We start from the raw sequence: 21,620 nt of genomic DNA, 5'->3' as shown, positions 1-21,620 counted from the left end.
CCCCATAAGGGCAAGCGGGCAAAAGGCCAGTCATATCTGCCCAGGGATAGAGGAAAGGAAAGAAGACTGGAGCAGGCAGCCCATTCCCAGGAACAGAAGCCTTCCACCGCTTCTGCCAAGTCCTCAGCATGACGCTGGGGCCGTACAGGACCCCTGGATCCTACAAGTAGTATCCCAGGGGTAAAGATTGGAAATTCGAGACGTCTCCCCCTCGCAGGTTCCTGAAGTCTGCTTTACCAACGTCTCCCTCCGACAGGGAGGCAGTATTGGAAACAATTCCCAAGCTGTATTCCCAGCAGGTGATAATCAAAGTACTCCTCCTACAACAAGGAAAGGGGTATTATTCCACACTATATTGTGGTACTGAAGCCAGACGGCTCGGTGAGACCTATTCTAAATCTGAAATATTTGAACACTTACATACAAAGGTTCAAATCAAGATGGAGTCACTCAGAGCAGTGATAGCGAACCAGGAAGAAGGGGACTATATGGTGTCCCGGGACATCAGGGATGCTTCCTCCATGTCCCAATTTGCCCTTCTCACTAAGGGTACCTCAGGTTCGTAGTACAGAACTGTCACTATCAGTTTCAGACGATGCCGGTTGGATTGTCCACGGCACCCCGGGTCTTTACCAAGGTAATGGCCGAAATGATGATTCTTCTTCAAAGAAAATGGACGATATCCTGATAAGGGCAAGGTCCAGAGAACAGTTGGAGGTCGGAGTAGCACTATCTCAAGTAGTTCTACGACAGCATGGGTGGATTCTAAATATTCCAAAACCGCAGCTGTTTCAGACGACAATTTGCTGTTCCTAGGGATGATTCTGGACACAGTCCAGAAAAGGGTGTTTCTCCCGGAGAAGAAAGCAAGGGAGTTATCCGAGCTAGTAAGGAACCTCCTAAAACCAGGAAAAGTGTCAGTGCATCATTGCACAAGGGTCCTGGGAAAAATGGTGGCTTCTTACGAAGCGATTCCATTCGGCAGATTTCACGCAAGACTTTTCAGTGGGATCTGCTGGAAAAATGGTCCGGATCGCATCTTCAGATGCATCAGCGGATAACCCTGTCTCCAAGGACAAGGGTGTTTCTTCTGCGGTGGCTGCAGAGTGCTCATCTACTAAAGGGCCGCAGATTCGGCATTCAGGACTGGGTCCTGGTGACCACGGATGCCAGCCAGAGAGGCTGGGGAGCAGTCACACAGGGAAAAAATTTCCAGGGAGTGTGATCAAGTCTGGAGACTTCTCTCCACATAAAACAATGCTCTAAGCTTAGCAAGACCTCTGCTTCAAGGTCAGCCGGTATTGATCCAGTGGGACAACACCACGGCAGTCGCCCACGTAAACAGACAGGGCGGCACAAGAAGCAAGAGGGAAATGGCAGAAACTGCAAAGATTCTTCGCTGGGCGGAAAATCATGGGATAGCACTGTCAGCAGTGTTCATTCCGGGAGTGGACAACTGGGAAGCAGATTTCCTCAGCAGGCACGACCTCCACCCGGGAGAGTGGGGACTTCATCTGGAAGTCTTCCACATGATTGTGAACCGTTGGGAAAGACCAAAGGTGGACATGATGGCGTCCCGCCTGAACACAAGAGACCCTCAGGCAATAGCTGTGGACGTTCTGGTAACACAGTGGGTGTACCAGTCGGTGTATGTGTTCCCTCCTCTGCTTATCATACCCAAGGTACTGAGAATTATAAGACATAGAGGAGTAAGAACTATACTCGTGGCTCCGGATTGGCCAAGAAGGACTTGGTACCCGGAACTTCAAGAAATGCTCACAGAGGACTCATGGCCTCTGCCGCTAAGAAGGGACTTGCTTCAGCAAGTACCATGTCTGTTCCAAGACTTACCGCGGCTGCGTTTGACGGCATGGCGGTGGAACGCCGGATCCTAAGGGAAAAAGGCATTCCGGAAGAGGTCATTCCTACCCTGGTCAAAGCCAGGAAGGAGGTGACCGCACAACATTATCACCACATGTGGCAAAAATATGTTGCGTGGTGTGAGGCCAGGAAGGCCCCACGAAGAAATTTCAACTCGGTCGATTCCTGCATTTCCTGCAAACAGGAGTGTCTATGGGCCTCAAATTGGGGTCCATTAAGGTTCAAATTTCGGCCCTGTCAATTTTCTTCCAAAAAGAATTGGCTTCACTTCCTGAAGACCAGAAGTTTGTCAAGGGAGTACTGCATATACAACCCCCTTTTGTGCCTCCAGTGGCACTGTGGGATCTCAACGTAGTTCTGGGATTCCTCAAATCACATTTTAAACCGCTCAAATCTGTGGATTTGAAATATCTCACATGAAAAGTGACCATGCGGTTGGCCCTGGCCTCGGCCAGGCGAGTGTCAGAATTGGTGGCTTTGTCTCACAAAAGCCCATATCTGATTGTCCATTCGGACAGGGCAGAACTGCGGACTCGTCCCCAGTTTCTCCCTAAGGTGGTGTCAGCGTTTCACCTGAACCAGTTATTGTGGTACCTGCGGCTATTAGGGACTTGGAGGACTCCAAGTTGCTAGATGTTGTCAGGGCCCTGAAAATATAGGTTTCCAGGACGGCTGGAGTCAGGAAAACTGACTTGCTGTTATCCTGTATGCACCCAACAAACTGGGTGCTCTTGCTTCTAAGCAGACGATTGCTAGTTGGATGTGTAGTACAATTCAGCTTGCACATTCTGTGGCAGGCCTGCCACAGCCAAAATATGTAAATGCCCATTTCACAAGGAAGGTGGGCTCATCTTGGGCGGCTGCCCGAGGGGTCTCGGCTTTACAACTTTGCCGAGCTGCTACTTGGTCAGGAGCAAACACGTTTGCAAAATTCTACAAATTTGATACCCTGGCTGAGGAGGACCTGGAGTTCTCTCATTCGGTGCTGCAGAGTCATCCGCACTCTCCCGCCCGTTTGGGAGCTTTGGTATAATCCCCATGGTCCTGACGGAGTCCCAGCATCCACTAGGACGTCAGAGAAAATAAGAATTTACTTACCGATAATTCTATTTCTCGTAGTCCGTAGTGGATGCTGGGCGCCCATCCCAAGTGCGGATTGTCTGCAATACTTGTACATAGTTATTGTTACAAAAATCGGGTTATTATTGTTGTGAGCCATCTTTTCAGAGGCTCCGCTGTTATCATGCTGTTAACTGGGTTCAGATCACAGGTTGTACAGTGTGATTGGTGTGGCTGGTATGAGTCTTACCCGGGATTCAAAATCCTTCCTTATTGTGTACGCTCGTCCGGGCACAGTATCCTAACTGAGGCTTGGAGGAGGGTCATAGGGGGAGGAGCCAGTGCACACCACCTGATCCTAAAGCTTTTACTTTTGTGCCCTGTCTCCTGCGGAGCCGCTATTCCCCATGGTCCTGACGGAGTCCCAGCATCCACTACGGACTACGAGAAATAGAATTATCGGTAAGTAAATTCTTATTTTTACAAACGTGTTCTCCCCTGACCACGTAGCTGCTCGGCAGAGTTGTAATGCCGAGACCCCTCGGGCAGCCGCCCAAGATGAGCCCACCTTCCTTGTGGAGTGGGCATTGACAGATTTAGGCTGTGGCAGGCCTGCCACAGAATGTGCCAGTTGAATTGTGCTACAAATCCAACGAGCAATCGTCTGCTTAGAAGCAGGAGCACCCAGCTTGTTGGGTGCATACAGTATAAACAGCGAGTCAGATTTTCTGACTCCAGCCGTCCTTGAAATATATATTTTCAATGCTCTGACAACGTCCAGCAACTTGAAATCCTCCAAAATCGCTAGTAGCCGCAGGCACCACAATAGGCTGGTTCAGGTGAAACGCTGATACCACCTTAGGCAGAAAATGAGGACGCGTCCTCAATTCTGCCCTGTCCGAATGGAAAATCAGATATGGGCTTTTATACGATAAAGCCGCCAATTCCGACACTCTCCTGGCTGAAGCCAGGGCCAGTAGCATGGTTACTTTCCATGTAAGATATTTCAAATCTACCGATTTGAGTGGCTCAAACCAATGGGATTTGAGAAAATCCAAAACTACATTGAGATCCCACGGTGCCACTGGGGGCACAACCGGGGGCTGTATATGTAGTACTCCTTTTACAAAAGTCTGGACTTCAGGAACTGAAGCCAATTCTTTCTGGAAGAAAATCGACAGGGCCGAAATTTGAACCTTAATGGACCCTAATTTGAGGCCCATAGATAATCCTGTTTGCAGGAAATGTAGGAATCGACCCAGTTGAAATTCCTCTGTCGGGGCCTTCCTGGCCTCACACCATGCAACATATTTTCTCCAAATGCGGTGATAATGTTGTGCAGTCACCTCCTTCCTGGCTTTGACCAGGGTAGGGATGACCTCCTCCGGAATGCCTTTTTCCCTTAGGATCCGGCGTTCAACCGCCATGCCGTCAAACGCAGCCGCGGTAAGTCTTGGAATAGACACGGTCCCTGCTGAAGCAGATCCCTTCTTAGAGGTAGAGGCCACGGATCTTCCGTGAGCATCTCCTGAAGTTCCGGGTACCAAGTCCTTCTTGGCCAGTCCGGAGCCACTAGTATCGTTCTTACTCCCCTTTGCCGTATAATTCTCAGTACCTTGGGTATGAGAGGCAGAGGAGGAAACACATACACTGACTGGTACACCCATGGTGTTACCAGAGCGTCCACAGCTATTGCCTGAGGGTCTCTTGACCTGGCGCAATACCTGTCCAGTTTTTTGTTGAGGCGGGACGCCATCATGTCCACCATTGGTCTTTCCCAATGGACTACAATCATGTGGAAGACTTCTGGATGAAGTCCCCACTCTCCCGGGTGAAGATCGTGTCTGCTGAGGAAGTCTGCTTCCCAGTTGTCCACTCCCGGGATGAACACTGCTGACAGTGCTATCACATGATTTTCCGCCCAGCGAAGAATCCTTGCAGCCTCTGCCATTGCCCTCCTGCTTCTTGTGCCGCCCTGTCTGTTTACGTGGGCGACTGCCGTGATGTTGTCCGACTGGATCAACACCGGCTGACCCTGAAGCAGAGGGTTTGCCAGGCTTAGAGCATTGTAGATTGCTCTTAGTTCCAGTATATTTATGTGAAGAGACGTTTCCAGGCTTGACCACACGCCCTGGAAGTTTCTTCCTTGTGTGACCGCTCCCCAGCCTCTCAGGCTGGCATCCGTGGTCACTAGGACCCAGTTCTGTATGCCGAATCTGCGGCCCTCTAACAGATGAGCACTCTGCAACCACCATAGCAGAGAGACCCTTTTTTCCAGGACTCTTGTGCATTGATGCACAGACACTGTCCCTGGTTTTAGGAGGTTCCTGACGAGTTCGGATAACTCCCTGGCTTTCTCCTCCGGAAGAAATACCTTTTTCTGAACAGTGTCCAGAATCATCCCTAGGAACAGCAGACGTGTCGTCGGGATCAGTTGGGATTTTGGAAAATTCAGAATCCACCCGTGCTGTTGGAGCACTACTTGAGTTAGTGCTACTCCGACCTCCAGCTGTTCTCTGGATCTTGCCCTTATCAGGAGATCGTCCAAGTAAGGGATAATTAATACGCCTTCTCTTCGAAGAAGGATCATCATTTCGGCCATTACCTTGGTAAAGACCCTGGGTGCCGTGGACAATCCAAACGGCAGCGTCTGAAACTGATAATGACAGTTTTGTACCACGAACCTGAGGTACCCTTGGTGTGAAGGGCAAATTGGGACATGTAGGTAAGCATCCTTGATGTCCAAGGACACCATAAAATCCCCTTCTTCCAGATTCGCTATCACTGCTCTGAGTGACTCCATCTTGAACTTGAATTTTTGTATGTACAGGTTCAGAGATTTCAGATTTAGAATAGGTCTTACCGAGCCGTCCGGCTTCGGTACCACAAATAGCGTGGAGTAATACCCCTTTCCCTGTTGTAGAAGGGGTACCCTGATTATCACCTGCTGAGAATACAGCTTGTGAATGGCTTCCAATACCGTCGCCCTGTCTGAGGGAGACGTTGGCAAAGCAGATTTTAGGAACCGGCGAGGGGGAGACTTCTCGAATTCCAACCTGTAACCCTGAGATACTACCTGCAGGATCCAGGGGTCCACCTGCGAGTGAGCCCACTGTGCGCTGAAATTCTTGAGGCGACCCCCCACCGCCCCTGAGTCCGCTTGTAAGGTCCCAGCGTCATGCTGAGGCCTTTGCAGAAGCCGGGGAGGACTTCTGCTCCTGGGAAGGGGCTGCTTGCTGCAGTCTCTTACCCTTTCCTTTGCCTCGGGGCAAATATGAATGTCCTTTTGCTCGCTTGTTCTTATAGGAACGAAAGGACTGCGGCTGAAAAGACTACGTCTTTTTCTGCTGGGAGGGGACTTGAGGTAAAAAGGTGGACTTCCCGGCTGTTGCCGTGGCTACCAAATCCGATAGACCGACCCCAAATAATTCCTCCCCTTTATACGGCAATACTTCCATATGCCGTTTGGAATCCGCATCGCCTGACCACTGTCGTGTCCATAGACTTCTTCTGGCAGATATGGACATCGCACTTACTCTTGATGCCAGAGTGCAGATATCCCTCTGTGCATCTCGCATATAAAGGAATGCATCCTTTAATTGCTCTATAGTCAATAAAATACTGTCCCTATCCAGGGTATCAATATTTTCAGTCAGGGAATCCGACCAAGCCACCCCAGCACTGCACATCCAGGCTGAGGCGATTGCTGGTCGCAGTATAACACCAGTATGTGTGTATATACTTTTTAGAGTATTTTCCAGCCTCCTATCAGCTGGATCCTTGAGGGCGGCCGTATCAGGAGACGGTAACGCCACTTGTTTGGATAAACGTGTGAGCGCCTTGTCCACCCTAGGGGGTGTTTCCCAGCGCGCCCTAACCTCTGGCGGGAAAGGGTATAACGCCAATAACTTCTTTGAAATTAGCAGTTTTTTATCAGGGGTAACCCACGCTTCATCACATACATCATTCAATTCCTCTGATTCAGGAAAAACTACAGGTAGTTTTTTCAGACCCCACATAATACCCCTTTTTGTGGTACTTGCAGTATCAGAGATATGCAAAGCCTCCTTCATTGCCGTGATCATATAACGTGTGGCCCTACTGGAAAATACGTTAGTTTCTTCACCGTCGACACTAGATTCGGTGTCCGTGTCTGGGTCTGTGTCGACCGACTGAGGCAAAGGGCGTTTTACAGCCCCTGACGGTGTTTGAGACGCCTGTACAGGTACTAACTGGTTTGCCGGTCGTCTCATGTCGTCAACCGACTTTTGCAGCGTGCTGACATTATCACGTAATTCCATAAACAAAGCCATCCATTCCGGTGTCGACTCCCTAGGGGGTGACATCACCATTACCGGCAATTGCTCCGCCTCCACACCAACATCGTCCTCATACATGTCGACACACACGTACCGACACACAGCAGACACACAGGGAATGCTCTGATAGAAGACAGGACCCCACTAGCCCTTTGGGGAGACAGAGGGAGAGTTTGCCAGCACACACCAAAGCGCTATAATTATATAGGAACAACCTTATATAAGTGTTGTTTCCTTATAGCTGCTTAAATATATATAATATCGCCAAAAAATGCCCCCCCTCTCTGTTTTTTACCCTGTTTCTGTAGTGCAGTGCAGGGGAGAGCCTGGGAGCCTTCCTAGCAGCGGAGCTGTGTAGGAAAATGGCGCTGTGTGCTGAGGAGATAGGCCCCGCCCCCTATTCCGGCGGGCTCTTCTCCCGGTTTTTCTGAGACCAGGCAGGGGTGAAATACATCCATATAGCCTCAGGGACTATATGTGATGTATTCTTTTTAGCCAGAAAGGTATTAACATTGCTGCCCAGGGCGCGCCCCCCAGCGCCCTGCACCCTCAGTGACCGCCGGTGTGAAGTGTACCTGAGCGCAATGGCGCACAGCTGCAGTGCTGTGCGCTACCTCATGAAGACTGAGACGTCTTCTGCCGCCGGTTTCTGGACCTCTTCTCTCTTCAGCATCTGCAAGGGGGTCGGCGGCAAGGCTCCGGTGACCATCCAGGCTGTACCTGTGATCGTCCCTCTGGAGCTAATGTCCAGTAGCCTAAGAAGCAAATCCATCCTGCACGCAGGTGAGTTCACTTCTTCTCCCCTAGGTCCCTCGTTGCAGTGATCCTGTTGCCAGCAGGACTCACTGAAAATAATAAAACTATCAAAACTTTTACTCTAAGCAGCTCTTTATGAGAGCCACCTAGATTGCACCCTGCTCGGACGGGCACAAAAACCTAACTGAGGCTTGGAGGAGGGTCATAGGGGGAGGAGCCAGTGCACACCACCTAGTGGTCAAACTTTTAAATTTTGTGCCCTGTCTCCTGCGGAGCCGCTATCCCCATGGTCCTGACGGAGTCCCCAGCATCCACTAGGACGTCAGAGAAATAGATTTATTGTAACTCAGGTCAACTAAATACTTTGCCTGTTTCACTTTCTTATCTTTCTCATACCATTATGTTACACGGAGGGTGGAGCGCGTCAGGTCATGGAAAGTTTATGCAGTAGGGGAAAGAAAAGGATTATACATTTATTGGGGGCTTAGTGATATCTGTGTGTACATTATGTAGAGACAGTGCTCAGGATCCAGAGCCTGGCCATCCACTATGCAACTTTAACTATTTCCTAGGACCAGTTGATTTCCCTGAAACGCCCCGTGCAAAATTGCCAATGCATCGCAGATCGCTATCCACTTGCAGGTGCATACGCAATTCCCGGAACATGGAAAGAGCTTTACCGTCTGAGAATCATGTGAGTAGGTCTGAGGGTGACCCTAATCTGCTACTGAGACTCCCTGAAAGTGGTCTGCGCTGGGGTCAGAGACCCTCCCCCTTGGCATGCCTACGTTTTTTCTGACACACCCAGAAAACTGCAGGTTTCCGCCCTGAAACACTGGCTTCCTGTCAGTTACACAGCGGTTACATTGCGATTACGATCTGTATGCATTTTCTATTGCTATTACCTCTTGCGGGTGCACAATGCGAATGCTACACATGCATAATCGCTCGATTCGTGATTTCTCTCAATAGCGATCCATGCTGAATTAGGCCCTTACTCAGACTTGCCTACTCTCCCGGAATGGCCGGGAGGCTCCCGAAAATCGTGCGACCCTCCCGGCCCCCCGGAAGAACAGGCAAGTCTCCCGATTGCAGGGGTTCCCCACTGCCCGGCCGCCCACTTAGCGAGTAAAGTGGGCGGTCCGGGCAGGCGATGACGCGATTCTTGTTGAATCGCGTCATCATAGCCACGCCCCCTGCTGTATAATGCTGGTAATAGCGGCATTACACAGCGGGGGCGTGGCTTACGTGACGCTATTTCCGCAGCCACGCCCTGTTCCGCCTCTGTCACGCCCCATCACGCCTCTGACCCGCCCCCCTCTGCACTCCCCATCACTGCCCGCCCCGCTGCTGAGCCGACCTGGCTGCTCTCTCCCGGAGAGAGCAGCCAGAAAGTCGGCAAGTATGCCCTTACTCAGTCTCTGTATAGAGTGGGCCTTCCTCTACACTGCCAATCAGGAACCAGCAGTATATCACCCTACTGGGAAGGGAGATGGCAGGCTGGTGCCAGAGCCACAGCACAAGGAGGGAATAATGGACATATTTATCAAGACTGGGTAGGAGAAAGATTTTGCCATTAATGTACAAAGTTATACGCTGCTTTTCTGCAATGCCAGCTGGCAGCAGTAAGTGGACTTTTACTGCTTCACCAGCCAATCCTAGTGCAAAAGGACAGAGACTAATTAGATAATGTGTAATACACTTACATTTCTAAAGACCAGTAAACTAGTAAAGAGTGACATTTATAGGAATAATGCAGTTTATAAGATATAGGATATAGCTACTTTGTCAGCATACCTATTTGGTTACAACTCAATGCAAAAAAAAGCAAGCAAATATGGTCAAGAGGTTCTGCGATTACTTCAGCCTGTCCGGGGCCGGAATTGACGTCACACACCCGCCCTGCGAACGCGTTGACACGCCTGCGTTTCCCCAACCACTCCATGAAAACGGTCAGTTGCCACCAACAAACGCCCTCTTGCTGTCAATTTCCTTGCGATCGCCCGTGCCAAGGGAATCTTCGTTAAAGCCATCGCTCGGCAACAATCTGCTTTGTACCCGTACGACGCGCCTGCGCTTTGCGTTGCATGTGCAGTTCAGACCCAATCGCAGCGCTGCAAAAAAAGCTAGCGTGCGATCAGGTCTGAATTAGCCCCTTTGACCATTGAATGATTGTTGACACTAATAAATAATAATAAAAGAATGGAACTTCCGTTAATTTGTTTTACATCCATCTCCGTTTACAGATCATACCGTTGGAAAACATTGGCAACAGGGTAAGAAGCAAAACCCGACATGCTGGCAGTCTGCCATGTTCTGTTGTGGTGAATAGAAAGGGGGGGCATCTGCCAGAAACAGGCTCCGCTACCCCATATGCACAAATTGCACGGAGCTTTACATACCCGCGTGCGATACTCCAATGATATCCTCACAAGACAGGGCGGTTCTGTGCACTCACATTGCTGCCGCCCTGAAACGCTCAATGTCACAGAAAAACAGATCTGACCGAGTTCTGTCCGGCAGGATTGTGATACCATAAATGTGTAACTGCATCTGCGCGTGAGCTGTAGTCAAAACTCACTGTTTGCGTCTATAAGCAGAGACCAGCGCCTCCAATTTCCTTTTCCTCCCAGCAGCAAATTTTGGTATGTAAGAGAGCACACATATACACACACATAAATACACAGTGTATATATATTCACACATACAGCCCAGTTTCCATTTGGATTGGTTTGATTTTCTTTCCTCTCTAGGAAATGGTAAAATATGGGTATTATAACAATATTTAAATATCAGACTAATTATAACTGTATAATGGGAAATGCTGTACCCGAAATTCGCGACTTGCGTTTTTATCACACTGGGGGCATGTCCAGGGCTGCAGAAGCTCCTGAGTATGTCCACGATCCCTCTCTCCTCTGAATAGATGCCACGCACATGCGCACACCATCTGTTCACTGAGCAGCAGGTGACGGGGGCCTTCCAACCTCCACCCATACCCTGGGACTCTGCGGCCCGCGGGTGTGACAGCGGAACAGTGCACGAAAAGCGGAACTGTCCTGTGAAATAATGAAAAAAATGATGTCCTAGGTAATGTATAAACCACTATGCCTAGACATGTCAGTCAAGGCATGATAGCACTGGCGTATTTATAAAGGGTGCAGTGTGTGTGGTGCATATGGGACCCTCTCCAGGGGAGGCCACACTGCACCCATTTCTTTAATACTCACCTCTCCAGAGTTCCCTATCGGCAGCAGCAAGAGCACAGAATATTACAAGGAAAATCGGGTGGCGGAAATTTTCCCAACGTTTTGCACATGTGCAGTAGAGAAATCACCAGGAAAATGTCTGCCGCACTATTTTTTCTGAAAATCTGCACATGCGTATTAGAGTCTGAGGCTCTATAGCACTGCCAGCTAGAGAAGAGGGGTGTGGTATAATAGTGTCTAGTCAGACAGTCAATAGATAGACACCACATGTTAGATAGTCAAAAGGTCGACATGAAAAAGTATACAGTACAGTAGACAGGGTTAAAAAGTCGACATGAAAATGGTCGACATAAAAAAAGGTAGATAACTTTTTCTTTTTTTTTTCTTTTTTTGGGTTTGTGTGGATAGTTCTGTCATCTGGGACCCCCAATTATAGAAATGCATCCATTCGCCACGCTTCGGGCTCAGTGGCTCGCCACAAGGTTTATAACTCTATCCCGACATGGCTAGAGAAGGTATGAAAAACTTCAAAAACATGTAAAAAACAAAATTCTAAACCTGTCTACCATTTTTATGTCAACCATTTTCATTTCGACCTTTTGACCCTGTCTACCTTTCGTACGGTCTACCTTTTTTTCATGTCAACCTTTTGACCCTGTCGACCTAATGTCTAACATATGGTGTCTGTCTATTGACTGTCTAACTAGACACTGTCTATCTATCATCCGGATACCAGAGAAGAGGGGATCTGGATGGAGGAGGCTGCACACAGGTCTCCTCCTCTCTTAAAATGCCCCTGATAGATAGATCCTTCCCCTCCTGTACACTTAGACAATGTAGTAACAGATCATCTTAATAATTATATTGGCTCAGTATTCAGTACTGAAAGAAAGGGGAAGGTCCACAGTTAAGTTGCAGGGATATTCAGAAAAATGAAACAAGTATATTTACAGAGGAGAAGGTCCTAACAGAACTCTCAAAGCTGAAAGTGGATAAATCAATGGAGCCAGATGGGATACATCCAAGGATACTAAAAGAACTTAAAGGGGTCCTGGTACCATTAACAGATTCATTCAACCAGTTACTAGCTACAGGAGTAATTGCACAGGACTGGAAAAGAGCGAACATAGTCCCACTGCACAAAAGTGGAAGCAAGGAAGAGGCAAACAACTACAGACCAGTGAGTCTGAGTCTGACATCAGTAGTTGGGAAATTGATGGAAACACTCTTATAAGAAAGAGTTTATCTCAAATCCGGCAATTTACAGGATCCCAAACAGCAAGGATTTACTGGGGGTAGATCATGTCAAACAAACCTTATTGACTTTTTTTTAACTGTGTGACTAAAGTGATGGATAAAGGTGGAGCCATAGATATAGCTTGTCTAGACTTTAGTAAGGCTTTTGACACTGTCCCACATCGCAGACTGATAAATGAACTTGAAAGCATGGAATTGGATACGAAGATGGTTGAATGAATAAGATCTTGGTTACAGGATAGAAAACAGAGAGTTGTAGTAAATGGAGTGCATTCACAGGAGGGAAATGTTACCAGTGGAGTACCCCAGGGATCTGTACTTAAACCAGAGATTTTTAATATCTTTTTTGGTGACATTGCAAATGGTATTGAAGGGAAACTATGCCTTTTTGAAGATGACACAAAGATATGCAACAGGGTAGACATGCATGGAATAGACATAAGGATATCCTAACAAATAAATAAGTGCCCTTATTCTGAGTTGATCGCTCGCTAGCTACTTTTAGCAGCCGTGCAAACGCATAGTCACCGCCCAAGGGGGAGTGTATTTTCACTTTGCAGGAGTGCGAACGCCTGTGCAGCCGCGCGGCAGCAAACACATTTTGTGCAAAACAAGACCAGCCCTGTAGTTACTTATTCTGTGCGATCATCACTGCGACGAAGGTCCCGGAATTAACGTCAGATACCGGCCCTGCAAACGCCCGGCCACTCATGCGTTTTTCCAAATACTCCCAGAACACGGTCAGTTGACACCCAGAAACTCCCACTTCCTGTCAATCTCCTTGCGTTCGGCTGTGCGAATGGAAGTGTCGCTAGAACTTGTGCAAAGCCATAATGCTCTTTGTACTTGTACGACGCGCGTGCGCACTGTGATGCATACGCATGCGCAGATTAGCCCCGTTCTGCCATAATCGCTGCACTGCGAAAATCCGGAGCGAGCGATCAACTCGGAATGACCCCCAAGGATCAAATAGAGTTTTAGGTAAAAATATGGTTAAAAAAGGGGCAAACTAGATGGGCCAAGTGGTTCTTATCTGCCGTCAAAATCTATTGGCCGAATGTAATGACACCAAAGTTCGGCGGCCTTGCGGGGTACCGGATGAACTCGGACGTTTTTTTTAAAGGGGCAATCACTAACAAGGCATGGTTTTGCCTTGTAATTGATTGACCCTTTAAAAAAACATCTGCGTTCATCCGTCATCCCACATGGCCGCTGAACTTAGGTGTCATTACATTTGGCCATACGTTTTTATTTAACTTTCGTCCTCACCACGTTTCACCCTTTACTATACTTCAGCTGTTTCAGTCCGTACTCCACTGTGAAAACTCCCACTGGAGTAGAAATGCCAGGCTTCTTATGAGCTTTTGTTTTTTCTTTAATATCGGCATGTAGTAAAAGATTTGTCATATGTGTGAACCATGGCCCTCATTCCGAGTTGTTCGCTCGCTAGCTGCTTTTAGCAGCATTGCACACGCTAGGCCGCCGCCCTCTGGGAGTGGATCTTAGCTTAGCAGAATTGCGAACGAAAGATTAGCAGAATTGTGAATAAATATTTCTTAGCAGTTTCTGAGTAGCTGGAGACTTACTCCTACACTGCGATCAGCTCAGGCCGTTTCGTTCCTGGTTTGATGTCACAAACACGCCCTGCGTTCGGCCAGCCACTCCCCCGTTTCTCCAGACACTCCCGCGTTTTATCCTGGCACGCCTGCGTTTTTCCACACACTCCCTGAAAACGGTCGGTTTCCGCCCAGAAACACCCACTTCCTGTCAATCACACTCCGATCACCAGAACGATGAAAATTCTTTGTTCGGACGTGAGTAAATCTACTAAGTTTTGTGATAAAATACTTAGTGCATGCGCACTGCGTACCATGCGCATGCGCATTTTGGCCTTAATCGCTCCGTTGCGAAAATCGGCAACAAGTGAACAACTCGGAATGACCCCCCATAAACGAAATGAAAATGTTAAATGTTTGATGCAGTTGTGACTTATATCATAATCATTTATTGTAACAAACAATGAACCTGAGTAATGAATTTCTGAAATATAAGAAGTTATAAGCCAGCATCGCATGTAAAGGAAACATTGGGGGTCATTCTGACCTGATCGCTCGCTGCAGTTCTTTGCAGCGCAGCGATCAGATCAGAACTGTGCATGCGCCGGCGCTGCAGTGCGCTGGCGCATGGCTGACAGCCGATGGCTGGCGTTGCCTAGCGATGGCCTCTGCCTGATTGACGGCTGCCGTTTTGTGGGCATGGTCCGGCGGGGGGGGCAGACCGCAGCGGCTTTGTGATGTCACATGCAGCCGCTGCGAGCCAGGCAGCGACGAGTAGCTCCCGCCCAGCACGCAAAAGCTGCGCCGGCTGGGAGCTACTCTTGAAGTACAGAAGCATCGCCGTTGTTCGATGCTTTTGTACTTCAGCGACGGTGCAGGGACTGACATGCGGGGCGGGCTAGGCGTCCCCCTGCATGTCTGTGTTCCTAATCGTAGCTGTGCTAAAATGAGCACAGTTACGATCAAGTCGTAATCACCCCCATTGATCGCTATCTTTTTCTAGTGAGCAGAGTGTAAAGAATGTAGGCTGCTTGCTTCTTTGTTACATTAGCTCAAATTTTACCTGAGGTCTACAACTGTGTGTAGATTTGGAGCAAGCCTCTCCAGTCCCTCATTTGCAATTGAGCAACTGCTAACATCGAGCTCCTCTGTATGTCTGCAGGACTCAAGAATAAATGACAAGACTGTGCAATCAAGAGGCGTCAAGGAGAAACGATTAAAATCTAATTTTCTGTTGGGTCCGAGAGTTTCATATACTAGAGCCTTATTTTTAGATTCATAGAAATAGGTGAATAAATTCAGAGTCTTCCTTTTGTCCTGTTCATTTGTGAGTAGAGCATCTAATTCATGGCGATGTTTCTGAAGCCAGGTGATGACGTCCCTGGATGACTGACTGGTAAATTCTCCTAGGTAAGGTTTCAGAATGGATCTGGTGGACACATCCGATAGACCACAAAGAAAACGAACAAAAACTTCCCCACGACAGTCTTCAAAAGATTGGGCTTTCTGTAGAGACTTTTTCAACTTTTCCGGACAATTATCAAGATAGTGAAACAATGCTGCAAGGAACTCCTGGATGGTGAGATGTAAGAAGGAATAGGTGATATTAGGTGGTTGGTCAGATTCCATCATGAAACTTGACAAGAGACGGGAGGAATCATCTATACTGAAAGATCCCAAATCTCGCTTATCAAATATAAGAAGATGATTCATTACTCCATGTTCTGCCATCCACCCAATGGACTTCACCAGTTCGCGAGCACCACATTTATCCTGGCTGTGATTGGACAGAATGTTGGCGACAAAAGTCCCAAAGAGTTGAGTTACTGTTTTGGGCAATATTAACATCAGCTGCTCATGGTTTGCCGGTTGGGCCTTGAAGCACATTGATAGTACCGTACAGATGATCCAACAGTAGGATGGGATATAACAGAAAGTGTAGAGTGCGTCATTCTCCCTGACATAATCAAACGCCTTCTCCGACAGTTCCTTGTTTCTGAAGAAATGTTCAAAGTACATCTGTCTTTCCCTAAAAAAGAAGCCCATAATTTCAGTTACTCGTTGGAAGACATTAGTATCAATTGCTACTAGTTTGGTTGGACGACTGGTCATTAGCACAGAGCAACCCTTAAGAAGAAAGTCTTTCAATAAGCAACCAACAATTGTGTTTGTATCTTCCACCTGTTTTGGATTGCTGCACACTTTCTTTGATGTGAAATCCATTTGGTGAATGCTTTCATCTAAGCCATCAAATATAAAGAGCAGTTTTTCTGGATCCTGTAAGATATTTCCAAGCTGACTCTGAAGGTATGGATATTGCTGAAGGACCATCTCCTCCAAGCTGGTCTTCTCCAGTCTGTTCAGCTCACGGAATTTGAAGAAGAAGACAAAGGCAAATCTCTGATAGAGTTTTCTATGCACCCAGTCATAGACAAACTTCTGCATCAGTGTGGTCTTCCCAATGCCCGGTACTCCGCTCACCATTACTCTATGTGGCACACATTTTGATTCGTGACACCAGTGGAACAACCTATCGAGATAAATATGTTTCAGCTCATTCTGTTGCTTCTTTAAGTATTTCTCGTGTTTCTGCCCAGTGTGCACCAGCTCATTCTGAGGACGCTGTCTGAAATGATCGGTAGAGACAACAATCAATTTGATGTAACGTTCAGAAATGTAGAACTGTTGCTGTTCCTGGGTAGACCCTGGGGGTTTGTGTTCCACGTAGCTCTGAGTTTTCTCCAGAAGATGTTGCCTATGCCTTTCCTGAATATCTGTAGAAGTTTAATAAAAAAAAAAAAATTTAAAAATGTTATTTTTTTAAATAGAATATGCATCATGGGGCGGATTCTGAGTTGCATACAAAGTGGATGTACAGTAGTTCAAAGGAAGCCAGGAACAGGCTTCCCTTCCCCATACACATGGATCTTTTGATACACATCCATGTCACTCCCTTGATGCCCAGTCCCCTCCCCAAAAACCCAATTTCATGGAAAGACCATCTCAGAATAGGATTGACATAAGCAAATATGTATTAATTCACATCTGCGCACGCCCTGTATGAAAAGACCCACCATTTGCGCCCGTGCGCAGAGATCCATCCGACTCATTAACAGCCCCTTTGTCTTTGTTAAATAGTTGCTAAACATTTTATATATTTATATAGAAATATGCTAATTGCTTACATTCTGTAGTTTTCTGGTTATTAAGATATTGGTGGTCATTCCGAGTTGTTCGCTAGCTGTTTTCGGTCACTGCGCAGCGATCAGGCAAAAAAGCGGCACTTCTGCGCATACGTATGCGGCACAATGCGCATGCGCGATGTACTTTCACAACGGCCGACGCAGTTTTACACAAGGTCTATCGAAGATTTTCAGTCGCACTGCTCGCCGAAGAGTGATTGACATGTAGTGGGCGTTTCTGGGTGTCAACTGACCGTTTTTGGGGAGTGTTCGAAAAAACGCAGGCGTGGCTGGGAGAACGCCGGGGCGTGTTCGTGACATCAAAACAGGAACTGAACAGTCTGAAGTGATCGCAAGTGCTGAGTAGGTCTGGAGCTGCTCTGAAACTGCACTATTTTTTTTGTAGCAGCTCTGCGATCCATTCGTTTGCACTTCTGTTAAGCTAACATACACTCCCAGAGGGCGGCGGCTTAGCGTTTGCACGGCTGCTAAAAACTGCTAGCGAGCGAACAACTCTGAATGACCACCCTTGTCTCTTACATTACAGTATCTTTATTTTATTTGAATTGGTACATTCATCTGGGAAGCAGAAAGTGTTTCAAACACATCCAAAAGCTAAAAACATTAAAGGAAATATTCTACTCTCTGCCGTGTGCTCACAGACATCACCATGATGGCCGGTTGTGCACGATGCCATTTAATACAGCAGGCGATCTTCATTTCACTTTTCAACTCTATGGATTAGGAACGAAGAGCAACGATATTGGGAGCAGCGTGACCTACGAGAGGGAATAAGTATCCTGTGCCAAGCGCAGTGGGCCCCTTGCACGAAGCATGGTGAGTGAATATATGGTGAAACATACAAAATAACAAAACAAAATGTAATGACTATTTTCGTGTTCACCCTTTGACCCTGTGGACCATTTGGTGTTGACCTGCTGACTGTTTATCTTTTTACTATAGATCTATTGAACCGCACCCCGGATATGTATGCAGATTTTTCTAATATGAGGTCTTTGCTATGTTTAATAATTAGGTTATTTACCTTTCACCTCTGGGGGCAAGTTGTGCCCGTTTTTATCCAGCAGGATCTGCTGCACCAGCGTATCACCTAAAAATAAAAAAAATTATTATCCTCAACAAGGCCAGAGGTGTTTTACAAACCAGTGACCAGGGCCATATTTAAGGATTTGCGCTGAGTCGTCTTGGATGGAAAGTGCTTTGTAATATTTCCTAGCAAATCTCATATACTTTCTTCAGGACATACTTGGAATTTCTTTGACATTAAAGGCTTTATTAAATTCCAATACTTAATATCGGTGGCGTGTTTTATTTAGTATCACAGTGACGCTAATGAATATGTTGCCGGCATTTCACAAGATTCACCTTATGGTGAGGTCCAACGACATCCTCCTTCTCATCTGTGTCCTCTACTCTATTGCTTGCTGTCTACCTCTGCTAGCTACAGGCAGTTAAGTATTGTGCATGGCACATCCACCAAGCATGGACTCACCAAAGCCTGGAATTCTGCGCTGCAGTCAGAAAGGCTTTTGATGGTTCCCTATTGCCGGCAATGCAGTTGGGATTATGACTTATTGTTAAATGTTTCTATAATATTATATATATATATATATATTGGTCAACCCACTGATCTGCCCCCTGCATTGGCTGTATACATACTCCCAGTCCCTTCCCGACAGGTCCTCCATACTCTTCAGCTAACACCTGTCCCATCATTTGCTGCGGGGCCTTAAGAGGGGGGCTTTTGCTGCGCATGACAGAAATTGGGCAGACCTTAGAAATTGGGTAGACCATGGTAATACAAGACACTCAAAGATATTTATGGCATAAAATATCAGTATACAGTGTGACAATAATAAAAATAAGCAAATGAGAAGGCAAGGCAGGCCCACTAGTGGAGTAGTACAGAGAGGAAATGTACATATAGGCAAGAGGTGGTGGACTGCAGGAGTTTAAATATCAGGTTCAGAGGCAGGGCATTCATTCAGGTCAAACTCAGGAGAGGGACAGTTTGCTTCCATAGACTTAGGGGGAGAACCGCCACCCTCGGTTATGAACAGGTGCTAGGGAAACTATTTCACAAAGGGAGAGGAGGCGGCCTTAGGGTGTAGAACCTTTCGGGTCTCCATCTCATAGTGAAATTGGTGATTACTTCATCAAAAGGGGGGCAGAGGAGGAGGACTTCCAAAGCTGTGCAATGGTGGCTTTGGCCAATATGAGAATATGGCTGAGGATGTAGTGATCAGACTTGGGGACTAATAGGGGGTACCAATGCAGAAGGGCTAGGGCAAGCCCAGAAGTGAGGGTAATTCCCAACACATCTTTATGAGTTTAAATGCCTCCATCCAGAAAGGGCACAACACAGGACAATCCCAAAAAATTGCATAATTGCATCCTAAATGTGGCAGAGTTACCAGCAGAGTTTAGAACATGTGGGCCATAGCCTATGGAGTTTAGTAGGGGTCAGGTAAAGTATATGCAAGAGCTTAATGTGCACTTCAATAGGGAAAAGGAGGAAAGGTGGATGGATTCCCACTGTTTGAGGGTAAAAGTACGTTGGATTCATTGGACACATTTCTCAATGTAATTGAATAGGGGATTTAAGATGATGAGATGAGGTGATACCAGTAGGATATGGCTTCATGAGAAACAGTAGAAGACAATCTGAAAAACTGAGGTGGGGTTGTGTGAAAAACAGCAGGCGTAGTATTAGCCCTAACCTGAATTTAACACAAATATGGGAAATGGAAAATGGAGGACAAGGAGTAAAAGTCCACTAAAGTTGTAATGCCCAGACAAAGCCAATAAGAGACATGGAGGTGTGGAAGCATCATATCAAGGGCTTTAAAAGACACACTTCAGGTAGGGAGCTCAGAAACAAAATGTAGGAAAGCCAGAAGTGAGGGCACTCTCCAGGTCATTCCATGGCTTGAAGTGGGGGGGGGGATAATAAACAAATTACTCATTTGGGAGAGCAATGCTGCCTCATGGTATCAAGCTAAATCAGAAAGAGTGAACCATACACGTGATCACAATGCAAGGAGCCCTCCGCTTCCACACATAAGAAAGCATCATTTTTTTAATAGAGACCAAGAGCTGACGAGATACAGCATAGGGAATAGCACAAAACAAGTACATTAACTTGGGTAGTAGCATCATTTTAAATGCCGCTAAACAGCCTAACCATGAGACTTTGTGGGTCATCCAGGCTGTAGCTAAAGTCAACAAATGGGTAAGTAAGGGGGTACAGTTAACATCAAAAACCTTGACAACGATTTGGTGGTGTTAAATTTACAATATGAAGCTGCTCTACAGCAATCCAAAAAAGTCTGTAGAGCATAAAATAAGGTATTAAGGCCAGTCACAAATAAAAACATCATCCGCATAGAGGCATAGTTTGTAGGATGTGTCATGAACCACAAGCCCTGGGAAGTCATGGAACAAGCGGAATGTCTAAGCCAGTGGCTCAATTGCCAAAACAAACATTAAGGGGGAGCCTGGTGCCATTAGTAAGTGGAAAAGGGGAAGAAAGGAAACCATTGCTAAAGATTTCTGCCGTGGAGCCTTTATAAAGGGCCGATATGGAATTCAGGATGTCCCCTTGGTACATGTTGTTGTTTTATCTTGTTTTACTTCTTTTGTCACTTTTTTATACATTCATTTTTATTTACCCAGAAGAGACCATTAGGGTTATCGAAGATCCCTTAAGTCTCCTAGCACCATCCATGGGAGAGCCCATTTAGCTATTCCAGACTAGGAACCAGGACTGCAGACCTGGAGGAAGCAGCTAGAGGTGTTACATGATAAAGGTCATGGGGATGTCCTGCGGGGTGTGGGAAAGCGCTAAAGAAGAAAAAAAGCTTATAGACAATGTGAACTTTTTATTAACAATGAATTCATATAAGTAGCATAAGTGATGCAGATAAGGTTATTCATGATCTATGACCAGCATGACATTGATTTCCTTACCGGTTGCATAGTTTAGTTTTATGGCATAACCTTTGTCTCTTTCCCCAAAGTCTTTATATAGTCTCTTATCGGATTCTAGGTGGCCCTAAATGTTTGGCAGAATTTTTCCCTGTGTAACCCCCTCCCCCCCTCAATTCAAAGCTCAGTTACTCCCAGTTTCATTGTAAATCCATCTAAATTATCCCTTAGCCCAGCGTTTCCCAAACTCCTCCATTACAGTCCAGGTTTTAAGGAGATTCATTCTTGAGCATAGGTGACTTAATTAGTATCTCAGTCAATTTGATTTAACCATGTGGACTCAAGCATGGATATTCTTAAAAGCTGGACTGTAATGGCGGAGTTTGGGAAACTCTGATTTAGACTACTTATAACAACGACATAATCTTATATATTTATTCCAAATTAGGATAA

At 46.7% G+C, this 21,620-nt stretch overlaps 1 protein-coding gene across 1 annotated transcript in view; it reads right to left on the bottom strand.

Annotated features, from left to right (window-relative positions):
• Window positions 1–21,620, bottom strand: part of LOC134980268 (dual specificity protein kinase CLK2-like) — a 76,396-nt gene that overhangs the window by 20,560 nt on the left and 34,216 nt on the right. Inside the window, exons 5-6 of the transcript XR_010190367.1 lie at window positions 18,265–18,330; window positions 15,101–16,811 (exon numbers count right to left, since the gene is read on the bottom strand). The gene's annotated coding sequence lies outside the window, so the exon portion shown is untranslated. The remainder of the gene's footprint in view (window positions 1–15,100; window positions 16,812–18,264; window positions 18,331–21,620) is intronic.

Source organism: Pseudophryne corroboree, chromosome 12, assembly GCF_028390025.1.
Source record: "Pseudophryne corroboree isolate aPseCor3 chromosome 12, aPseCor3.hap2, whole genome shotgun sequence".
NCBI lineage: Eukaryota > Metazoa > Chordata > Amphibia > Anura > Myobatrachidae > Pseudophryne > Pseudophryne corroboree.
Note: the sequence above shows the minus strand (reverse complement) of the source record. Positions and strands in the feature narration are given on the sequence as shown.